This window comes from Pelodiscus sinensis, chromosome 3 (genome assembly GCF_049634645.1).
Source record: "Pelodiscus sinensis isolate JC-2024 chromosome 3, ASM4963464v1, whole genome shotgun sequence".
NCBI classification, from domain to species: domain Eukaryota; kingdom Metazoa; phylum Chordata; order Testudines; family Trionychidae; genus Pelodiscus; species Pelodiscus sinensis.
Window position 1 is genome coordinate 18,422,328 of NC_134713.1, and position 13,949 is coordinate 18,436,276.

Genomic DNA, 13,949 nt, shown 5'->3' on the forward strand with positions numbered 1-13,949 from the left:
CAAATGGTTCCAGACAAAAACAGTAAATCCTAATTGCCAGAAACGTTTCCAACTCCTTAGTGTGCTGGGAGGGCATTACAGTACATACCTGGGCACACTCCAGACTAATGAAATCTATGTCACCCTGGTTCTGCAACTTTGGGTGTCTTATGATGCCTTGCCAAAGGTCTTCCTAATTAGGCTGCTCACAAACAGCCACCAGCATGCAGTCTACTTGCTGAGGGTGTGTCTACACTGCACCCTTAGCTCGAAATAAGCTACACAATTTGACCTGCATAAATTGTGTAGTTTATTTCGAGTTAATTTTGAAATAGCTTATAGCTTATTTCAAAATTTGGCACTGTCAACACAGCCCCAAATTTCAAAATATTCTGAAACAGTCCTTAATCCTCATGGAACGAAGTTTACAGGGATGTTGGAATAGCACACCCATTATTATTTTGAAAGCTCTTTTGAAAAAACAGGTGAGCTGTCAAGACGCGGAAAACGCTCTTTCAGGATACCAGAAGTATCCTGAAATAGCGCCGCTGTCTAAATGCATGCTGAGTATTTGTGTGCAGCCACAGTCTGCCGCCCACTTGGGTTCTCATCAGCCTTGGTTATGCTGCAGGGTGACCCCACTATGCTCCCAGTCTTAGACTTTCCACCAAAAATGTATTTCCTGTACTCCCCACCTCTCTTCTGGACAATACAAGTTTGTAAAAAGTCTGTTATTTCTTCAATATCATGGAAGACAGGAGAGATTCCAGAAGACTGGAAAAGGGCAAATGTTGTGCCCATCTATAAAAAGGGAAATAAGAACAACCCAGGAAACTACACACAAGTCAGTTTAACTTCTGGGCCAGGAAAGATAATGGAAAAAGAAATTAAGGAATTCATCTGCAAATATCTGGAAGAAAGTAAGGTGATAGATAACAGCCAGCATGGATTTGTAAAGAACAAATCATGTCAAACCAATCTGAAAGCTTTCTTTCATAGGATAACAAGCCTTGTGGATAAGGGAGAAGCAGTGGACATGGTATACCTAGACTTCAATAAGGCATTTGATATGGTCTCCCATGATCTTCTTATCAATAAACCAGGGAAATACAACCTAGATGGGGCTACTATACGGTGGGTGGATATCTGTCTGGATAACCATTCTCAGAGAGTAGTTATTAATGGATCAAAGTCATGCTAGAAGGAAATAACAAGTGGAATTCCGCAGGGGTCTGTTTTGGGACTGGTTCTGTTCAATATCTTCATCAACAATTTAAATATTGGTATAGAGAGTAGGCTTATTAAGTTTGCAGATGATACCAAGCTGGGAAGGGTTGCAAGTGCTTTAGAGGTTAGGGTCATAATTCAAAATAATCCAGACAAACTGGAGAAATGGTCTGAGGTACATAGGATGAAGTTTAATAGGGACAAATGCAAAGTAGTCCACTTAGAAAGGAACAATCAGTTTCACACATACAGAATGGGAAGAGCTGTCTAGGAAGGAGCATTGCAGAAAGGGATCTAAGGGTCATGGTGGACCACAAGCTAAATATGAGTCAATAGTGTGACAACTGTTGAAAAAAAGCAAACATGATTCTGGGATGCCTTAACAGAAGTGTTGTGGGCAAGGCACAAGAAGTAATTCTTCCACTCTACTCTGCACTGATTAGGCCTCAATTGGAGTATTGTGTCCAGTTCTGCGCACCACATTTAAGGAAAGATGTGGAGAAATTGGAGAAGGTCCAGAGAAGAACAACAAGAATGATAAAAGGCCTACAGAACATGAGCTATGAGGGAAGACAGAAAGAAATTGGCTTGTTTATTTTAGAAAGAAGAAGACTGAGAGGGGACAAGATAGCAGTTTTCAAGTATCTAAAAGATGTCACAAGGAGGAGAGAGAAAAAGTGTTCTCCTTGGACTCTGATGATAGGACAAGAAGCAATGGGCTTAAACTGAAACAAGGGAGGTTTAGGTTGGACATTAGGAAAAGCTTCCCAACTGCCAGGGTGGTTAAACACTGGAATAAATTGCCCAGGGAGGTTGTGGAATCCCCATCTCTGGAGATATTTAAGAGCAGGTTAGATAAATGTCTATCAGGGACGGTTTAGATGGTGGTTGGTACTGCCATGAGGGCAGGGGACTGGACTCAATGTCCTTTCCACTTTTAATATTCTATGAATATGCACACAATTTGCCATCCGAAAGGGACTTTCCCAAACACTTCAGTTTAAACAGACTGTGTTAGATAAAACAACATAATAAGTTCATTATCTGTAAAGAGATAGGTTTTACATGAATACAAAGCTTTCTCACCATGGGTATGTCTAGACTACATGGCTCCGTCAACGGAGCCATGTAGATGAGTTTACTAGATCTAGGAAAATGAAGCAGCGATTTAAATAATCGCCGCTTCATTTACATCAAAACGGCCGCCACGCTGTGCCGATCAGCTGTTTGGCGGCACAGCGGGGCAGTCTGGACGCGCCACGGTCAACAAGGGAAGCCTTTGTCGACCACTCCGGTAAACCTCATTTCATGAGGCATACCGGAGTGGTCGACAAAGGCTTCCCTTGTTGACCATGGCACGTCCAGACTACCCCGCTGTGCCTCCAAACAGCTGATCGGCACAGCGTGGCGGCCATTTTGATGTAAATGAAGCGGCGATTATTTAAATCGCCGCTTCGTTTTCCTATGTCTAGTAAACTCATCTATATGGCTCCATTGACAGAGCTATGTAGTGTAGACATACCCCATGTGCTTTCAACAGTCTTACTTGACCTAACTTCTTAGGTCAGGACCTCCTTTTCCCAGAATACAATGAATGCTTCTTTTGTTGTTTCAAGAGCTGTGTACGCAATTGGCAGAGAGAGAATGAGAGGAGCCTTGAGGTGTAGGTCCCTCCATTTTATACTTTCAGTCCCACTCTCGAAAAACATTTGGGTACCGGGATACAAAAAGTCCTTGGGGAAGGATGTTCCCTGCTGTTTTTTTCCTCACGTATTGGCGCTTCCATTGTTTCTCTGCCTGCTTGATGACTAAATGTACTGCTTGAGCACAAATTAAGCAGAACACAGATTCCTTTGCTCGAGACAGACCTGTTTGCCCACATCTATTTGGAACATGTGTTAATAAAACCATACAGTGGAATCTTATAACTTCACATATACTGTTGTTATGCATATTTTATCATGACAATACTCAATAGCAAGTTGCATTTTCAAATAATACCTTACAAGGCATACCTTGTACGAAGATGATTACAGTAGTCTGTGGGGTATGAATATAGGGGAACATTCTGCAGAGAGGAACAAGGGCACACTTCTCCTGAGATAGCTGGAACCATTGCCACTTTCCTTCTATTTTTATATCCCCATCTTCCATCACCTTGGCAATAGGCAGATCTCTATGTTAAGCCTTCATGCACTGGGATTTATGGAGCACCTTTTTATTTGTCACAGGGTCTGATTTCTGTCTGTATGTATAAGTGCTACTGCAAAACAAACGATCATTAATGCTATTGTTGTAATTAATAATAATTACCAAACACAATACATGATGGTGAGGCACAAAGATTTTATTAGTACTTATTTGGACTCCTAAGGCATGTAGCCCTCCTTAAAAAAAATCACATCACTAGCTTATTTCTCTCATGCTGCATGAAGTGTTACTACACAGTCTCAGATACAATTATATCAGTAGGCCTTTTTGTTTGGCCTACAAAAAGGAACCAGAAATCAATTAACCAACATTGGTATGTTGGAAGCCAGGTCTGTTTTGCCCATCACTTCCCTTTTGGGGTCCTTAAAGAAAGAAACTTTGACAGAAAAATTGGCTAATGGGGAGTTTCCCAATAATAGCTGCCACCTCCACCAACTCCTGGAACCTCAGACTTTCTTCACCCTAATTCTGAAAGATTTCTGACTTCTGAACATATTGGGTGAGCAGAGGGCATTGCCACCTATGCTGCTGAATCCCTAGTACCACCTGGAATTTGAGACACTCTCTCCCTCCCTCCACCATGGGTCCTTTTCCTTCCCTATCTTACTTCGCTTTCCTATCTCTTTCCTTTTGCAGTCTCTCTAGCAAGAGTTTGACATAGCCAGCCAAGGCTGCATATTTTGCAACATGGTGGCAAGCCTGTGACCAGATAAGCAGCTATTCCATTAGTGTTGCCCTAAATAGCCCATTGCTGGCACATATTTGCCTGGTCTCAAGGTGGCTGATAAGACCATGTGCTTTGACTATGTTTCTCCAGCAGTGAGGCTTCAAGTGAGTGCATAGCAGAGACAAAAGATGCATTTCCTCCTACCTTTGTTGTCCTTTCTCTTCCTTCTGATAGTTATCTGTCTTCTAAGTCAGTGTTTATCAAAGTGGTCCATGAAACCACTTTGAGAAACCTGTTAACTAGCTGCACCAGATTGTTTACTTACCGGTGCCGCAGCCACTGACCCTTACGGCTATTTGCTCCATGTTGCTGTTTGCAGCCAAGGGGAGCCACGGGAAGCGGTGGTAAGTAAACAAACCGGAGCAGCCAGTTAACATGTTTTTCAAACTGGTTTCACGGGCCACTTTGAGAAATACTGTTCTAAAGAAATAGCATCAAACATTAACAACAACAGGAGCAGTAATTACAGCTCCAGCCTATTTCCACTACTTCTCTCTTCCCCAAAGGACAGTTGTTACCATCTTTAATACCATCTAAAACAGTGATTTACAAAGTGTGGATCATAACCCAGTACTGGGTTGCAGAATGTAAGACACTGGGTTGCCTTGCTTAGCAGCCAGCGACTTTGGTGGCCAGTTAAGGCTGGGTCACAACCCCCACTTTGAAAACTGTAGGCCAATCCCTACCTGCAAGAACCCCTCATCCTGAAAGTGGCCAGCAAGGACACAGGGTTCCCTGAACTGCCCCTGCCCTATGCAACTACTCCACGTTCCTACTGACCAGAAACCAGCCAATGGGAGCTGGGGAGGGTCAGTGCCTTCAGGTGAAAGCCATGTGTAGTTGCTTGTGTGCCTCTTCCTAGGAGCCAGACTTGTTGCTGGCTGCTCCTGGGGCACAGCATGGTCCAAAGTGCCAAGACAGGTAGGAAGCCTGCCTTCAAACCCCAACTCACCAAAAGTCATGGGAGGTAAGCCTGTGCCCCAATCCTCTGCCCCCGCCCTGAACCCTCCAAAACCAGTCTCCTATATCCTAAATCTCTCATCCACAGTTCCATCTCAAAGGGTGCATCACCAGCCCCGACCCTCTCCTGCACCTCAGTCCCTATCTCAGCCCAGAGACCCTCCTATAATGTGAACCCCTCGTTCCCAGCTCTAGCCCAAACCCTCTCCTGCACTACAACGAGATTGATGCTGATGGAATACCTAACAATTAATGCTAGTGGAAATGGGGTAGGTATAGAAGTTAAATTTTTAAAAAAGAACAGGTTAAAAATTACTTAGAAAAGTTAGATGTCTTCAAGTCACCAGGACCTGATGAAATTCATCCTAGAATACATAAGGGGCTGATAGAGAAGGTATCTGAGCCTCTAGCTAACATCTTTAAAAAGTCATAGAAGTTGAAAGAGATTCCAGAAGACTGAAAAAGGACAAATATTGTGCCCATCTATAAAAAGAGAAATAAGAACAACCCAGGAAACTACAGACCAGTCAGTTTAACTTCTGTGCCAGGAAAGATAATGGAGCAAATAATTAAGGAATTAATCTGCAAATATCTGGAAGATAATAAGGTGATAGGTAACAGCCAGCATGTCAAACCAATCTGATAGCTTTCTTTGATGGTATAACATGTCTTGTGGATAAGCGAGAAGCGGTGGATGTGGTGTACCTAGTCTTTAGTAAGTATCAGAGGGGTAGCCGTGTTAGTCTGAATCTGCAAAAGCGGCAAAGAGTCCTGTGGCACCTTATAGACTAACTGAAGTGTTGGAGCATAAGCCTTTGTAGGCAAAGACCCACTTCATCCGATGCATGTAAACTACATGCATCGGATGAAGTGGGTCTTTGCCCACGAAGGCTTATGCTCCAACACTTCAGTTAGTCTATAAGGTGCCATTGGACTCCTAATCTTTAGTAAAGCATTTGATACGGTCTTGCATGACCTTCTTATCAATAAACTAGGCAAATACAACCTAGATGAAGCTACGATAAGGTGGGTGCATAACTGTCTGGATAACCATTCTCAGAGAGTAGTTATTAGTGGATCACAGTTATGCTGGAAGGGCATAACAAGCGAGGTTCCACAGGGGTCTGTTTTGGGACCAGTTCTGCTCAATATCTTTATCAACGATTTAGATATTGGCATAGAGAGTAGGCTTATTAAATTTGCAGATTATACCAAGCTGGGAGGGATTGCAACTGCTTTGGAGGATAGGATCATAATTCAAAATGATCTGGACAAACTGGAGAAATGGTTTGAGATAAATAGGAGGAAGTTTAATAAGGACAAATGCAAAGTACTCCACTTAGGAAGGAACAATCAGTTTCACACATACAGAATGGGAAGCAACTGTCTAGGAAGGAGTATGGCAGAAAGGGATCTAAGGGTCATAGTGGACCACAAGCTAAATATGAGTCAATAGTGTGACACTGTTGAAAAAAATCAAACATGATTCTGGGATGCCTTAACAGAAGTGTTGTGGGCAAGGCACAAGAAGTAATTCTTCCACTCTACTCTGCACTGATTAGGCCTCAATTGGAGTATTGTGTCCAGTTCTGCACACCACATTTAAGGAAAGTTGTGGAGAAATTGGAGAAGGTCCAGAGAAGAGCAACAAAAATGATTAAAGGTCTAGAAAACATGACCCAGAAGGGAAGATTGAAAGAACTGGGTTTGTTTAGTTTAGAAAAGAGAAGACTGAGAGAGGACATGATAGTATCTAAAAGGGTGTCACAAGAAGGAGGGAGAAAAAGTGTTCTCCTTGGCCTCTGAGGATAGGACAAGAAGCAATGAGCTTAAACTGTAGCAAGGGAGGTTTAGGTTGGACATTAGGAAAAACTTCCTGTCAGGGTGGTTAAACACTGGAATAAATTGCCTAAGGAGGTTGTGCAATCTCCATCACTGGAGAGATTTAAGAGCAGGTTAGACAGACATCTATCAGAGATGATCTAGATGCTGCTTGGTCCTTCTTTGAGGGCAGAGGGATGGACTTGATGATCTCTTGAGGTCCCTTCCATTTCTAGTTTTCTATGATTCTGTGACCTTCTCATTAACAAATTAGAGGGGCACAACCTACACAGGGCTACTATAAGGTGAATTACTGATTGGATAATCATTTTCTGAGAGTAGTTATCAGTGGTTCACAGCCATGCTGTATGGTTCTACAGGAATCAGTTTTTGGTTCAGTTCTGTTCAATATCTACATCAATGATTTATATAATGGCATAGAGAGTTCATTTGTAAAGTTTGCAGATGAAACCAAGCTGGGAGGGGTTGCAAGTGATCTGAAGAATAGGATTTTGATTCAAAATTTTCTAGACAAACTGGAGAAATGTTTTGAGGTAAATAGGATGAAATTCAATCAGGACAAATACAAAGTACTCCACTTAGGAAGGAACAATCCGTTTCACACATACAGAATGGGGAGTGACTGTCTAGGAACAAGTACTGCATAAAGGGATCTAGAAGTCACAGTGGACCACAAGATAAATTTTAGTCAACAGTGTGATGCTGTTGAAAAAAAGCAAACATGATTCTGGGATGCATTAACAGGAGTGTTGTGAACAAGACACGAGAAGTCATTGTCCAGAGAAGAGCAACAAAAATTATTAAAGGTTTAGAAAACATGACATATGAGGGAAGATTGTCAAAAAGTGGGATTGTTTAATCTGGAAAAGAGAAGACAGAAGGGACATGATAACAACTTCCAGGTATCTAAAAGATTGTTACAAGGAGGAAGGAGACAAATTCTTCTTCTTCATCTCTGATGACCGGACAAATTTCCTTGGCTTAAATTGCGCAAAAGAGGTTTCGGACATTAATAAAAACTTCCTGTCAGGATGGCTTAATCATTAGAATAAATTGCCTAGGGAGATTGTAGAATTATATGAGAATAATATCTCATTATTGGAGATATTTAAGAGCAGGTTAAACAAACGCCTGTGAGGGATGGTGTAGATGGTGCTTGTTCCTGCCATGAGTGCATGGAACTGAACTCGACCTCTCAAGGTTCCTTCCAGTTCTGTGATTTATGACTTGGCCTAATGAGGCTGATCAAACTGTATGCTTGTTCTGATATGAAGCTTTGTTTAACTTGTAACCACAATGGGGTCTTGAAAGACTGCTTCTGCCAGACACCATGTTAGAGATATAGGTGAACCCTCCAAGGGCAGACTGGCCCGGCGGGATACTGGGAATTTCCCGGTGGGCCGTTCTGCAAAGGGCTGGCTGGAGGCTGCTGGAGGAGGGAAGGGACAAAGCCGACAAGCCACTTCTGGGAGCAGGGCCGGCACATTGCCAGGGGTGACATTCCAGCCTGAGGAGGAGCAGGCGGGGAGTCCTGCAGAGGCCGCCCCGAGCTGGGAGCCCCGCGCCTGGCTGCTCAGAGCCTGCACCTGGCCCCGGAGTGCTACTGGGGCGCTTTCTGGAGGGCTGCTTCTGGTGACGTCAGCAGGGTCCATGCCTCAGGGCTGCCTTTCTTCGCCTTCGAGTGAGTGCGCCCCCCCGCCCGTGTGCCCCCTCTGGCCGTCCATCCCCCTTCCCATGCGTCCCCCCCACAACTTCTCCTCCCCCACCCGTAGGCCCCCCCGCCTGTGTACCCACCCAGGCTGGCCACACACCCCTGCCTGTGTTATCTCCCCCACAACTTCCCTGCCTGTGAACCCCCCCTTACCCGGCTGTCCCCCCTCACCTGTGTGCCCCTGCCCATTGTCCCGCGACCCCCCCCCCCATTTCTTCCCCGGCTCGGCCTCTGCCCAGCAACCCCGCATCCCACCTCCTGGCCCACTGCAACCCTGCTGGGACCCCATCACCCCGTCTCCTCTTCTCTCCTCCCACCCCCGACCCTGCCTCCCTGCCATCCACCTGGATCCCCATCTCCTGTCTGGCTCTCTAAACAATTCCCCTCCCCCTACTCTCAGGGCCCTGAACCTCCCCCCCCCCCCCCCCCCCGCACACACACACACACACACGCACCTGCCCAGGAACCCAGCCCCCTTGTGCTGTGTCCTGAAAACTTCACCCCTACCTGGGACCCAGGTGATTCTCCCTCCCCCTTTGTCTGAGGAAGGGGAACTCTGGTGTTTCCAGTGCCCATGTCCCCAAGTCCCTTCCTGTCTGGGGCAGGAGAGCTTTATTAAAATTGGAATTGTGATCCCATTTCAATAGGTTTTGTTTTAAATATATACCTTTAAAATTAAATTAAAAATTGTTATGGCCTAAATTTATCATAACCTATTTAAATAACTTATTAATTAAATTTAAAAATTAAATAGAACATGTCTCCTGTCAACTTTTAAAGAAATTCTACCAGTTCATTAGTGTAAGCTGCTCTGTAAGCATCCGGAACCAGTGTTTACATCAGCAGTAGCTTCTTCTGTAGGTGAAGAGAGAATGTTTTTATCACTTTGGTTTATTCAGCTAGTTCAATTCAATGATTAGTTCATTCACTGTTGCAAAACCAAGAGTTGACGAAGCAGAAAAACTTGTTTTCCTCTTCTCTCAGTAAAAAACTGGTTATGAGAGTGTTCTAACATCTTGAAGAACATGACTAGAATGGATCTGTTAAATTCACTATGGATATTTCCTTTGTTTAATAAATGAATTTTAGATGCAAAATGTGTTTGGATACTTTTTTGTTATGTGTCCTTCACATTTAAGGTAGTTTTATTTCATACAAAAATTAAATGCTGGTTTTGTTTATTTTATATAGAATTTCTGTCCAGACAGAAGTAGATGCAAATCATATGTTTTTTAAAAAGTAACCACCACGTAGCAAATAATAAATGGGGTAAAACCTGTCTCTTAAGTGTTCCTATTAAGAGGGAAGGTACTTTCATGGATTGAGAACTGATTAAAAGACAGGAAACAAAGGGTAGGAATAAATGGTACATTTTCAGAATGGAGAGGGGTAACTAGTGGTGTCCCCCAAGGGTCAGTCCTAGGACCAATCCTATTCAACTTATTCATAAATGATCTAGAGAAAGGGGTAAGCAGTGAGGTGGTAAAGTTTGCAGATGATACTAAACTGTTCAAGATAGTCAAGACGGAAGCAGACTGTGAAGAACTTCAAAAAGATCTCACCAAACTGAGTGATTGGGCAACAAAACAGCAAATGAAATTTAATGTGCAGGGCTTGACAAACCACAGCAAAATCTACTCACCAGTCCCACACTGCGCATGTGCCAGACCCGCATTGTGCATGCGCACACCGCCGGTGAACGGGGCGACCGACTGAAATCTACTTGCCACGGGCGAGTAGATACACTGATTTGTCGAGCCCTGTTAATGTGGATAAGTGTAAAGTAATGCACATTGGAAAAAATATCCCTAACTATACATACAGTATGATGTGACTAATTTGGCTACAACAAATCAGGAAAGATCTTAGAGTTAACACGGATAGTTCTTTGAAAACTTCCACACAGTGTGCAGCAGCAGTCAAAAAGGCAAATAGGATGTTAGGAATTATTAAGAAAGGGATAAAAAATAATACAAAAAATATCTTACTGCCCCTATATAAAACTATGGTACGCCCATATCTTGAATACTGTGTACAGATGTGGTTTCCTCACCTCAAAAAAGATATTTTGGCTTGGAAAGAGTTCAGAAAAGGGCAACTAAAATGATTAGGGGTTTAGAACTGGTCCCATATGAAGAGAGGCTAAAGCGACTGGGACTTTTCAGTTTAGAAAAGAAGAGACTGAGGGGGGATATGATAGAGGTCTGTAAAACCATGAGTGGTGTGGAGAGTGTGAATAAAGAAAAATTATGTATTAGTTCCCTAAATAGAAGAACTAGAGGACACCAAATGAAATTAATGGGTAGCAGGTTTAAAACTAATAAAAAAAAAGTTCTCCTTTCAGACAATACATAGTCAACCTATGGAACTCCTTGTCAAAGGAGGTTGTGAAGGCTAGGACTATAACAGAGTTTAAAGAGAAGCTAGATACATTCATGGAGGTTAGGTCCATAAAAGGCTATTAGCCAGTGGGTAGGAATGGTGTCCCTGGCTTCTGTTTGTCAGAGGCTGGAGATGGATGGCACGAGACAAATCGCTTGATCGTTGTCTTCAGTCCACCCCCTCTGGGGCACCTGGCGCTGGCCACTGTTGGCAGACAGGCTGCTGGGCTAGATGGATCTTTGGTCTGACCCAGTACTGCCATTCTTATGTTCTTATTACACACCATTTTGTAATAGAATAAAAATGTAAAAATTAAGAATCTGATTACATGTAAGTTACACAATTATTTGGGCATTTATTTAGTTGGTAGCTATACCAAATGTATTCTCCTGGTTAGTAAATATAAGCACCAAATTTGGCATAAAGCTTATATTTAGTTGTAAATCAACATGTTTTAAAGGTTGCTAATCAATGAGACTCAACCATCCTTTAGGACAATATTTTAAAAGTATAATTTAAATGATTTATTGCTCATTTAAACCAAGGTTTTCTGATTGCCAATTTAAATCATGATTAAAATTAGAGATTTAAATCAAAGTTCTTTAAATCAATCCACCCTGCTTCAGAGGCTGTTTGGTACTCCCCTAAAGGAGAAAGCATAGGGCTGTGCTCATGGAATAGGTCCTAAGGCTAGTGGGGTTTTGTTGTCTGGTGCCTGTCTTATTCTGGACAGTTGAGCTGGGGAGTTGAAACAAAAGTTCTCTCAATCCCTTTGAACTGTCTCATTGTACAGTGAGGAAGATTCTTGTCCATGGACACCAAGAGTTGGACAGCTTATGTGTTGGGGTTGGAGTCTGAGTGATTATAAGGCTTCTAATAATAAAATCCCTTTGCAGAGTGAGGATTGAGACCAGGACTCCAGCACTAGGTGATGTGAACAGCTGCATGCTTTGGAAGTCTTTAACTGACTTGCTGTGGATGAACCTGCCCTCCCATTGTTCTCATGTGGGGAGTCTCTGGCGCTCTGCTAGGAGATGAAAATGCCCTGGGGTTTGGGCTCCCCCCAGAGCACGTGCCCCACCCCCCAGGAAGCCGCACAAGCTGCATTTGCGCACGCACCCTACCCAGACAAGAAAGGGGGGGGTGGCCAAAAAATGTTTTGCTTGGGGTGGCAAAAAACGTAGAGCTGGCCGTGGACACAGGGAAAGGGGGAGGAGCACACAGGGGTGACGTCATGAGGGCCATTCTCAATCCATTTCTCGGGCCTATTTTGATTGCCAGTCTGCCCCTGAAACTCGCATATGCTTCTTAGGGTGCATAAGGGTTCTTACATTGTTTAGAATGTTTGTTCTGTAGTGCTTTTACCTTCAGAATAAAATAGGCTTACAAAGAAAGAACCTGGGTACTTAACTATTGCAGTTACACCTGATACCAACCTCTGAAAAGAAAGCATGCAAATGTTCCTGAGCAGTCTGTCTGCGACCGGATCGGCACAGTGAAGGCTGGGAACTATGCAACCTGGAAATACTCTAGACAAAAGGAGTGAGATAAAGATCTTTACCCAAAATGCAACAGCTAGGAAACTGGAAGCCTGACGCTAGATACTCTGGCTGGACTCTGAGGGAAAATACAGGTGCAGTTCCTTTGTTCTGTGCCAGTAATTATCTTACAGTTCTATGAGTGCTAAACATTTTTGTAGTGCAAACTTCATTTCAATGTACATTCTAGTTCACTTGTACACCTGAAGCAGCATAAATAACAATGATAACACTCCATACAGACTGGTACTGAAATAGAATCCGACCAAAGACATGGCATTCGTGGTTTTCATCTCTCCCACATTCTTATACAAACTGAACCTAATGTAAAAGATAGTGACTGCTGATGGTATCAGTGTTAGCAGTTATTATTGTCACTGTCTTAGCACACAGAGGAACAGGATGGCCTATTGGACAGGCTATTACTCTGATACTTGAGAGGCCGGGGTACAAGCCACAGGCTTCCTTGGCGACTCAGGGCAAGTCACATAATTTACCTTGTGTGTTGGATCCCCATCTATAGACCAGGAATTATGGTTTCCTATTGTAGAAGGAGATTGTAATGATCAAATCCATTTGTAAATGTACTCAGATACTAAAGTGATGAGTGTTATCTAAGCAGGTAAATACGTACCTCACCCCCAGACAATGGTCCCATTGTGCAAGTACATATGCCTGGGGAGAACTGACCATCTTCAGAGATATGCAGAGGGACATTATTAGCCTCATTTTGACAGCTGGAGAACTGAGACACAGACCAAGTGGCCTGCCTTAGGTACACAAGAAGTACACTAGACCTCCAGAGCCCCAGTCAGTGCCTATACCACAAGAAATTCTTCCTCTAGATTTCGTTATATAATAAAATTCCAGGATTGTTACTTCGTGTGTCACTCTGAAGCCTAGAATGTCTGAGTCACTGTGAAGTGATAATAACAGCTACAAGCATGGCTGAGAGCTTTCTTTGTTTCGAATGTCATCAGGTTCAATTAATAATGGGGTTTCTGGTCTGTGGTTCTTGGCCACTGTAATTTTACAAATTATATCCATGCAATGAACAGCTATAATAAGGTATGTATTTATGCCATGCCAAGAGTCCTATACCATTGTGATGTCACAGGTAATTCAACCATTGCCATGCCTACTCTACAATTAGTTTGTATGCAATCATTTCATTGGTTGTACCAGGGAAACTGCACAGATTGTGGATTATTTGGCCCAACTACCCTATAAGTGTGACAGCATGTCTTTCTGATACTTATATTTTACTGATATAAGGACAAAGAATGTAACAAGTCAATATCTAGTAGCCACAGTGAATGTTTTTGCTATTAACTGTTTAATAATAGTGTTTAATAATTACAATAAGAGTACA

General features: G+C 43.0%; 1 long non-coding RNA gene across 1 annotated transcript in view; it reads right to left on the bottom strand.

Annotated features, from left to right (window-relative positions):
• The window catches only part of LOC112543786 (uncharacterized), a 28,349-nt gene extending 14,715 nt beyond the window's left edge, over window positions 1-13,634 (bottom strand). The window contains exons 1-2 of the long non-coding RNA XR_003087022.2: window positions 13,212-13,634; window positions 12,476-12,568 (exon numbers count right to left, since the gene is read on the bottom strand). This is a non-coding gene — a long non-coding RNA (uncharacterized LOC112543786). The remainder of the gene's footprint in view (window positions 1-12,475; window positions 12,569-13,211) is intronic.
• Window positions 13,635-13,949: the final 315 nt, after the last annotated feature.